The sequence below is a fragment of the Triturus cristatus genome, chromosome 1_2 (assembly GCF_964204655.1).
Source record: "Triturus cristatus chromosome 1_2, aTriCri1.1, whole genome shotgun sequence".
NCBI classification, from domain to species: Eukaryota; Metazoa; Chordata; class Amphibia; order Caudata; family Salamandridae; genus Triturus; species Triturus cristatus.
This window is the reverse complement of record NC_140580.1, coordinates 777956865-777967311: the sequence shown is the minus strand read 5'-3', so window position 1 is coordinate 777967311 and position 10447 is coordinate 777956865. Positions and strand designations below refer to the sequence as shown.

The following is a 10447-nucleotide window of genomic DNA, read 5'->3' as shown; positions in this document are numbered from 1 at the left end:
GACGCTCACCCAAGGTTGACACGAAGCCGGACCGTGACACCATAACCCACGAAAGGGCTTCGGCCCTCGCAGCAGTCTTGCGTGACACTTCAATGCCAGAAACTCTCTAATCTGACCATGGGGACTTCAACACGCACTGCACTATAGCTGGCTGGGGGGGTGTGGCGGGCGGGGAGCCCGGGTCGCCTGGGCTTCACGAATACCCTGCTCTTTTTTTTGCAGTATGCCCGCAGCTGGAGCTGGAGGCATTGGACATTGTTGGGTGAAGGGGAATGTTTTGTTGGGGTTAGGGTGAGGGGTGGGGGTAAGGGAGGGGGGCTGGGGGTTTCTGGGGGAGGGAAGGGGGTGGAACCTGTGTGCAGCCACGGGGAGAGCATGGAGTAAGGTCACGTTCACGACGGGGGGCTAGCATGGCGCAGAGGCTTAAGAAAGTTTCTCCTCGACACAATCCCCTGTTGTCAAGCTGACATGTACTCATAGAGAAACTATGTCGACCCGTACAACCCAAGCTTTAACCCTTAATGTGAAGGGGTTGAATAATCCCATTAAGAGACGTGCAATACTGAACTACTTAGAGAACTCCTGGGTCTCGATATGCCTTTTACAAGAAACACATCTATTGTCCAAAGACTGGCCCAGAAAGAGATCCCGGGCATTCCCTCATCAATTCTACTCCTCCATGGCTGATAAGAAAGGGGTGGTGGCTATATTATTGGCACGGCACTTTCAGGACAGAATTGGTGACAAAATAGCAGAGATAAAAGGTCGGTTGCTGGCTTGAAGGCTGTGGGTGGGGTACTCCCCCGTCATAATAGGATCCCTCTACGCCCCCAACTCCGGACAGGAGTCCTTTCTTAAGGACTCCCTATCAGAAGTCCTTAGCCACCAAGATAGGCAGATTTTAATAGGCGGAGACCTTAACCTAGTCATGGATCTGGGAAAAGACAGGTTGGGACATTGCCATGGTTCTGCTGGGGCACTATCGAGGGCAGGGAGAGACTGGCTGCAGAGTAGGGGCCTCATAAATCTCTGGATGGTGGCTCATCCTCAGAGCACACAATACTCTTTCTATTCACATGTACACCACACGTATGCCCGATTCGATCACTTTATCGGGTCATCCGAACTCAACGTCTTGGTCCAAACCGCCGATATCATCCCAGCAGCTTTATCTGATCATGATAATTGACATACGTCCCCTGCACAGACCAAAAGGAAGGTGGCGACTTCGCGAGTCCCTATTACAACGGCCCGACATATCTCAACAGATACATAAACGCATTACTGACTATCTAACGATAATGCTGACACACCTTTGACGGCAATGTGGGGAGCCCTTAAAGCAGTAGTGAGGGGGGGAATTGATAGCTATCTCCGCAGCCGACAATAGAACTCGCAAAGAGAAACGGGAATCGCTAGCGGCCAAAGTGGCAGATCTGGAGAGAGTACACAGTCGGACTGGGGCCCCGAGAATGTGGCAGCAATTGAAGGCAGCCAGGGTGCAGCTAGCGAGTCTTGACCTAGACAGAGCAGAACACGCCGCCCTGCGGCTTAAACACTCATTCTACATAGGAGGGGATAAAACAGGGAGGCTCCTCGCGAGCAAGCTCCGGGCCCGGACTCAAAGCTCAAAAATTGCTGCCCTCCACACTTCAACTGGTGAGAAGGTCGAAAGCGATGAGCAGATTGCAGAGGCCCTACGGGACTTCTACGCATCACTATATAGCAAAGACCCACAAATTGATAGTGCTGGAGAGGCATATCTCAGACAGGCGGCGAAAACAGCCATCAACGCGTCGGGCGCCACAGCGCTAGATAAGCCTATCAGAGTGGAGGAAGTAATCAGTGCGATTTCCCGTCTCAAACCCTTGAAATCGCCGGGGCCAGACGGCTTCTCAGACGGTTTTTATAAAACCTTTTGCCAACTCCTAGCTCTGATATTAACTCACCTGTTCAACTCCTTTCAGTGCCTGGGCTCTATTCCTGCGGATATGCTAGAGGCAGACATAGTTGTCATCCCCAAACCCCAGAAAGATGTCACTAAGTTCGCTGCATATCGGCCAATCTCCCTACTCAATCTAGACCTGAAGCTCTTTATGAGCGTCCTGGCAGCCAGATTGGGCCAGCATCTACCTGGCATTATTGAACCCGGGCTTCATACCCAATAGTCAAAGCAGCGATAACACCAAAAGGCTACTACACCTAATAGACAAAGCCCACTATATGGGATTAGATGCCCTACTACTCTCAGTCGGCGCTGAAAAAGCTTTCAACAGAGTGGACTGGGAGTTTCTGGACAAAACACTAGCGCACTTTAGCATAGGTGACCGCTTCCGGGCTTGGGTCGCAAGCTGTTATGACCAACCCAGAGCGACGATACGCGTTAAAGGGATCAGCTCACGTCCGTTTGACATCAGGCGAGGCACAAGACAGGGGCGCCCTCTATCACCCCTACTCTTTGCGCTTTACATCGAGCCCCTAGCGCAACCGATAAGAGACAACCCCGATATCGCCAGTGTCCCCTTTGGCAGGGAACAACACACTATTAGCTTATATGCGGATGACATCTTAGCGACCCTCGACACGCCCAAACGATGTGTCCCGGCTTTTCTACGAGAGTTGAAGGAATTCAGAAACGTTTCAGGTTTTAAAATCAATATGGGGAAATCAATGTTTCTGCCCCTGGGTCTAAACGAGAACGCACCTGCAAGAATATTTCAAGAGTTTGGGGGATTATGACCCCAAACCGAGATCCCTTACTTGGCGATGGCCCTGGCCCCCTCCACTGAACAAACAATCACGCGGAACTATGCCAACCTCACCTCCCAAATCATGCGGGATCTACGCTGGTGGCAGACACACCCCCTGTCGCTGTTAGGCTGTATCGCAGCGGTTAAGATGTCCATTTTGCCACAAATACCATATATCTTTCAGACGATACCAGTGGGGCCCCCCATGTGTTACATTTCCAAACTGCAAAAAGAGATACAACACTTTATATGGGCTGGGAAAAGGCCGCGGTTACGTAGAGATCTATCCTACAGACCCCCGGACGAGGGAGGACTAGGGATTCCCAACTTACTGAGCTATTATAGGGCAACACAACTTCGCTACCTCGTGGAATGGAGCAGACACGAGTCAGAAAAGAGATGGCTCTTCCAGGACAGGGCGATGGCGCGTCTATCCCTTTGGAAAATACCATTCTTGAAACAGACCAGCATACCTAAACAAATCTCCCATTACCCGCTTGGTAATGCTAGTATGGGACACAGTGGCGACTAAACGAGGGCTCACCTCCTTTCCCTCGCCCCTCACACCCCTGTTTGACAACCCAGAATTCCCACCTGGGCTTGAAGTGCGAGCGTTCCCACAATGGCGGGCCTCGACCTGCAGGTCCGCAGGACACTTATTTGACCTTAATGGGTTTCTCAAGAACACCGACCTGCCTGACTGGCACGCTGTTAAGGACCCCAGGCGGTTCCAATACTTCCAACTACGTCATTGGTTATTACAGCCCGAAGCGCGCCCCCTAGTCAGTAGAAAGCTCACAGCCTACGAGAAATGGCTCCTATCCAAACACTCGGACCGCAAACTAATCTCCGAACTATATCAATTGTTGCGACCTCCGGCTCCTACAGGGCGCTCGGCTGGGCAGCGACGATGAGAGACAGAACTCGGCAGAAGCCTCTCCCTAAAAGAATGGCAACAGGTTTATTATAGGGCGAACCACACTGCCAGGAACAAAGCAAGCAGAGAGGCAGCGGTCAAGGTAGCCATCTACTGGTACCTGACTCCAGCCCGATTGCACAAAGCCAACCCAGATCGTAGCCCAACCTGCTGGTGGGGCTGCAACGAGGAAGGCACACTAACACACATACTCTGGGACTGCAGGGAGGTGACAGGGTACTGGACGGTGGTTCTTAAGGACATGGACACCCACTTTGAAACTGAAATACCCCGCTTTCCTGCGTATACATTCCTGGGGCTGCCAAATGCGCTTACCTTCTCCTTGAAATCCATGTGTGGGAAACAGATGGGACTGGCTATGGGTGCAGCAGTTCAACACATCTTGTCCTTATGGGGCACACAGACTTGCCCAACACACACGGGGTGGTTACATAAACTGTGGTACATCATTGGTATGGAACAAATACATGCTAATCTCACACACTCGTCAGCCTCCTTCCATACTATCTGGTGCCCCCTACTATTGCAGCTGGCACTCGAATTCAATGAAGTCACGTGTCCCAAATAACTCCGCTTACTTAGACTCACCAACCCACCGCAGCCAAGAGAAACCTCTTAGGGAATAGTACATCTCCATTCCCATAATGCGCACTGGCTTTTAACATGGCACACCGGTTCCAGGAAGGGCGGGAGGGGAAGTTGGGGCATGGGTGTGGGGAATAGTTGGCAGTTCTTGTTTTTATGAAGTCCTGCACATTGCCTACAGAAAGAGACTACAGCCTCAGGCACCACTGTTGGACACTTATCTCGAACAGGCGTTCGTTATCAGCTTCTGTTACACTGAGATTGTAGATCAGGATTTAAGGAAGGGGAGGGATCCGATGGGACGCAAAAGGGTAATTGTGGGTTCTATTAAGAGTAATTTTGACTGCTTGAAAATCAATAAAATAAAGTTATTTAAAAAAATAGCCTTTGTATTATTATAAAACACATTAGAATAGTAATCACACAATATACACTGTGCCACCTGGCACTGGACAATATTTACAGGGGATTATATACACATGACAGGGCCACTTGGGCCACTGTCAGAACCATCACTTAGTAAAGATAGTAAGTGTAGAACATATAATAGATGTAGAACACAACCAGTAATTACTGGCAAACACTGTACTCAGTATCATCCTGTAACACAAACCATATTATGCACTGTATCACATTTAGGCGTGAAATACATTCTGCACCAACCTCACCAGCATAAACACATTATGCAATCTTATAAGTATAAATGCATTAGACCATAACCTCCTAAGCATATCTCACATTAGGGGTATACCTCACAGTAGGGAATAATCTCACCAGCATAAACCACAATATGCAAATAACCTCATACCTACACCATATTTAGAGGCATATGTCACAGTATAGAATAACTCAAACATAAACACAGTATGCACAACCTCATAATCATAAAACCACATTAGAAGCATAAAACAGGGTGCGTAAATTATAGCAGATAAATCACATTTCCTAGCAACACATAAATCACATTAGCACGTACCCGCCTAATAAATCTATTGAAGAGGCATAAATCACAGTAGGCAAATAACCTCATACCTAAACCACAGTAGAGAATAACTCAAACATAAATACAGTATGCAAAACCTCATAAAACCACATTTAGGGGCATAAAACAGGGTGTGTAATTATAGCAGATAAATCACATTTCCTAGCACCACATAAAGACCATTAACACATACCCTCCTAATAAAACCATCGAAGCATAGATCACATTAGGGCCTGGCGCCCTACACACCTAACAGTCCCCCTGGCCAACTGGCCTTCCCAGAGGGCTCGAATGCCCAATGTCCAATAAAGTCAGGGCAGCTGCTAATGCAGCAATATCACAAAGTGTGCCATTGCACAGACCTAAACGGTGTAGCTGACGCTAATTGCCGTGTAGCTGTGAAAGTAATGGGGCAGAGGAGTGCATCTCACTCCTGTCTCCATAAGAATGCCCCCTAAGAACTGTGGCCTAAACTTTGCAGCTGACGCTACTTGCCGTGCAGCTGTGATTAAAAAATAAAGGCCGGGCACTCACTGTGCCTTCTGAACAAATGTGCGCAAAACATTGCAGCTGCCCGCGTTGGTGCCTGGGCCTCACTGGGGCTCTGGAAACAAACATACCCCACGTTGCAGCTGCCTTCTGGCAAGCAGGGCAGCTGGAGATATGGCCAACTAGGGAGATCATGGGCCCCACGGGCTCTCAAAACAAAACATGCCCAACAACATGGGCACCGACACGATGCCTGGGAAGCAACAATGGGGGCTGGCACAGATAGCGTGCCTCGACATACTCCCCTCCCCCAGCTCCACTCAGCGGACTCTCCACATCTCCCTCGCTGGGGAGGCTTCGTCCGGTCCACAGCTTCTCCTGCATGCGGAATCAGCCAATCCTGTGCATCCACATGACCTCACAACCAGGAAGTGGCCACATCCATGCAGGTGTAGCTGTTGGAGAGACAGGGAGCAGGAGAAAGAGCAGAGGAGCTGCAAAGCCACCTCCCAGCTAACACAGAGGAACTGCACCATGGCCTCACAGGAGAAGGGGAAAGATGCTGTCGGAAGGAAAAGGAAGCACAAGTTCAGTGAGGGGGAGTTGGAGGTCCTCATTGAGGAAGTAGTCAAAGACCATGACCAGCTCTTTGGCAAGAGATCACTGAACGTCCCTGAGTCCCAGAAAAGGAGCATTTGGCTGGCAATCCAGGAGAAGATCAAAACTCTTGGTGTCACACACCGCACAATTGAGGACTTGAAAAAGCGATGGTACGACCTGAGGGCACGTGCGAAGGAGAGGGTGGCTGACCGGAAGACACAAGCGGGGAAGACAGGAGGGGGAAGCTCCACAGCGCCTACACCAACTGCCCTAGACCAACTGGTAGAGTCCACCCTCCTGCCATAGAGCATCAGTGGCATCGGGGACGTGGATAGCTCAGCAACAGCATCCAAGAGACAAGGTAAGATGCATGCACAGCATGCTGTCTCCCCTCCCTAACCCCAATCCCCCTGCAAAAATCCCACTCCAGAACATGTTTTGTGTAAGATCAGCAATGCATCATGGGAAATGTAGTCCCTAACAACTGGTAGCAAATCAGCCAGCCCCCAATAAGCATAGGCATGTCACACACAGCAATAGATGAGTTGGCGGAGGACAGACAGCTAGAATGTCAGTTGTGAAATTTATTTGCAGACAGATGCTAGCAGAAAAGTGAGTAATAGTACATTCTGTATCCACAGGTGGAACAGCGCCCTGGGCTGCAGAAGGGGAGACTGGCGAGGCCTCCAGGGAGGAACCCACAATAGAGGAGGAAGTCATGTCACCTGCAAACAGTACACCAACATCCCCACCACCACCACCACAACGAGCAAAGAGGTACACAGTGGCCACACTCCAGGACATAGATGCCACAGAGGAGGACAAGCAGGAAGCCCAACTGACCACACCGGGCGATGACACACAGACATCTGGGGCAAAGTCCCCCGTGGAGGCAACCACCACAGGTGCCCGTAGACGGCGACAAAGGGAACAGAGTCCTGACGCTGATGGATCCAGTGTCTTCTCTGGACTGGAGGAGCAGATGCTCAATGTGCAGCGCCTGCAGGGGAAGAGATTGAGGGCCATTCAACAACAGATGGTAGCTAACAACAGGAAGGTCGACGACATGAAGGAGGCCATCTACTGCCTCAACAATACTGTGGCAGAGGGATTGAAGGAGGTGTCGGAGGCAGTGAGGCAGTTATGTGGCAGGATGGATGGTGAGCGCGCTGCAAGGCGGAGAGACAGGCAGGTACTTGCAGGCTTCACCAAGTCTGTGAACAGGCTGTGCAATGCAACGCATGTGCTCAGTCGCAGATCTGTGGCCATGCACTTTGAAATGGCTAAGTGCAGCCGTGAGGTTACTCAGGGCCTGGTCACGGTCACCAGTGCCATAGAGGTGATGCAGACTTACCAAATTGCTGCCACTGCTACAGGGGATGTGGACGACAGTGAGGAGGCAAGCAGTCGTAGCACTGTAACTCCCCCCCCCCTTGACAGAGAGCAGGAGGCACAGTGTGAGGCATGGGTCTGCTGCAGGACACAGCGCTGGTGAGGACAGTGAGCATGCTAAACGCAGCAGTGGTGTGCAGGGGCACTGGAGATAGGCACGGCCCTCTACTTTCATTCGGTTGTGGGTGACGTAACCCATTGGACACATAGCTGGTGTTACGGTGTGCTGGACAATTGCCTGCTGTAAGGTCTATTAAACACCATGACACAAATGCATTGACAGGCTTTGTCTCATTACTTACTCAGAAATAATTTTGTGTGATATCTGACCGTCTCTGTCTCCCATCTGCTGCAGCTGCGCCGCCTGCTGCGCTGTGCTGTACCTTCCTCATCCTCATCCTCATCCTCCTCTTCAGAATCACACATTTCCACAGGTGTCCCCCTCTTAGTGGCAAGGTTATGCAGCATGGCACATACAGCTATGATTTTGCGATGCTGCGCGCGCAATGAAATTCGTTTTCTTTATTTTTTTCGTAACTTACCTGCAATCGGCCGTATGCCTCATTTTGCAACCCCCCCACCCTGCCCCTCCTCTGCCCCACGTCACCGCCCCGGTAACACGCCCTATACGGGCCGTCGCTGCACATAACTTACAAATTAGTGAACTTCCTCTCAAAAAATAAGAATGCCATAAATATTGGCGTTGCTCACGTTTCTTTTGTTTGTTTTATATTTAAAACGTGTAAAATACAGAGCCCTACTCTTCGAAGAGTTGCAGGCTCCTTTGGGGGGGTAATGAATGATTAAAAACCAGAAACAAATAACATTTGATAAAAAAAAGTGTTCCAAGAAGAATACAGGTAAAAAACATAAAGAAGCATAAACTATTACAAATTAAACCGAGGAGGAAAAAATAGGGATAGGAAAAAGCAGAGAAACACAAACAAAAGAGCATCCTAAATATCAACGTAGTTCATAAAAATACCAACAGAAATGCAATAAAAGATCAGTGTCTTTTGGGCAGTAGTTGCTAGCCAGGTACACACCATGCAACAGTGTCATCAAAGTGATTCTGTAGGCCTACTTAAGGAGGCATAGTGAAGCAGTTATGGACAGTGAGCATTACCACCTCTTCCAATCCAATTACTGACTGAGGCAAACTGCACTGACATTTTTATTCAATCCAGAAAAACAACAATGCATACAAATGTGCGAATTCAAGCCAGTCAGCAATAATAATCAATACTCATTATTTGTCATTATTCGTTAGCAAACTCCTTCCCATTGCAAAGCCTCATGCTGTGGTCTTCTGCATGACAAGAAATGCACCAGTGTACATTACATGCACATCAGCCTTGCTGTGAAATACAGGCTAGAGAGCATAGAGCCCTGATGACATAAGGCGGAAGCCTATTGTGTTTAGAGTGCCTGGCTGCTCTGCTCCGTTTGTTTGTAGTCTATTGATAGGGATGCATGATGAGGACAACTGACGTCAGTACTTGAAAGGATACATTCACCTACAAAGCAGAAAAAAAAAAACAAAGGAGGTAAATGGCAATGATATGAAAAACCACCATTAAGGATACTCCAAACGAGACACACTAAGAGCCATAGTGAATGTAATTAGTTGCATTCTGCGCGGTCACAATGAATGCGGGTTGCAGGGGAAATATTACCCTAGATGATTATTCCATTTTCTGTGAAAATTAGATGATCTGATTCCTTGTTGCCTCCAACAAAGGGGACACACAGGAAGTGCCTCTTTGTAGGCAGCTGCCCCAAAACCTGGTAATTTACTGTTTCTCACTTATCAATCCCGGCCTTTAGCTTCAAAACTAAAGCACTATTGGCAAAGGGAATTATATTTCCATTATTTACAAGAAGAGGTTTAATAAAAATGGAATATGTTAGTGGATATAATGCACAAAACGTCTGAAAATTTCTAGGCGCTTCTGTGATATGAAGAGGCAGCCAGTTCTAACTCAAGGGAAGGATCAGGAGAGGGAGTCCAAGGTAGGTTCAGGAAGGCTGGACACCTGACAGATTTTTAGGAAATCCACATAAAGTATGTTTACGCACAACAAAACTAACTCGACCTTATTTACATCAACAGCGATTATGTTTTAAGTCTGGCTTAGGATCCTGGCCATACTGGTACTGCTGCTAATGCCCTGGTTTCGGCGCTAGTTAAATGTGGCGTTTTCCTTTGTATCTGGGATCCAGGCAAAGCAAAACAGCTAGGCATGGTGTTCCATCGCCTTGGGCCGGCAGGAACAGCGTCATTTACGGAGCCATTTGCTCTATAGGTTTGAACTTCATGCAACTAGCCGAGGATGTTTCCTACCATTTCTTAGAATTGTTTTATTAAACTTTTATTTATTAGTAGTACACCTAGGTATGCAATTCAAAACTACTGGTGAGGTGTGTGTAGTTGCGCGTGCTTCACATATAATGTTGGAAATATACAAAAGAGAAACAGCAGTAGAAAACAGTACACAACCATTAAAGCCTAGCAGGCTTCAGATGGCAATGTGTACTATGGCAGGTGCAGGCCAGAACATCATTGCACTCAAGAACATGCAGTGAGTGACTCTGAAGGGATTACATGTTAATGGACCACTGAATGCATTTCGTAATATGAAGGAAACAGCTAGGAAGATTCTGGCTGGGGACATGAAAGCACTTTTCAATGGTTTGGCAGAAAAGTGCTGG

At 48.6% G+C, this 10447-nt stretch overlaps 1 long non-coding RNA gene across 1 annotated transcript in view; it reads right to left on the bottom strand.

Annotated features, from left to right (window-relative positions):
- Nucleotides 1-8952: 8952 nt before the first annotated feature.
- Nucleotides 8953-10447, bottom strand: part of LOC146868018 (uncharacterized) — a 152971-nt gene continuing 151476 nt past the window's right edge. The window contains exon 4 of the long non-coding RNA XR_014966171.1: nucleotides 8953-9252. This is a non-coding gene — a long non-coding RNA (uncharacterized LOC146868018). The remainder of the gene's footprint in view (nucleotides 9253-10447) is intronic.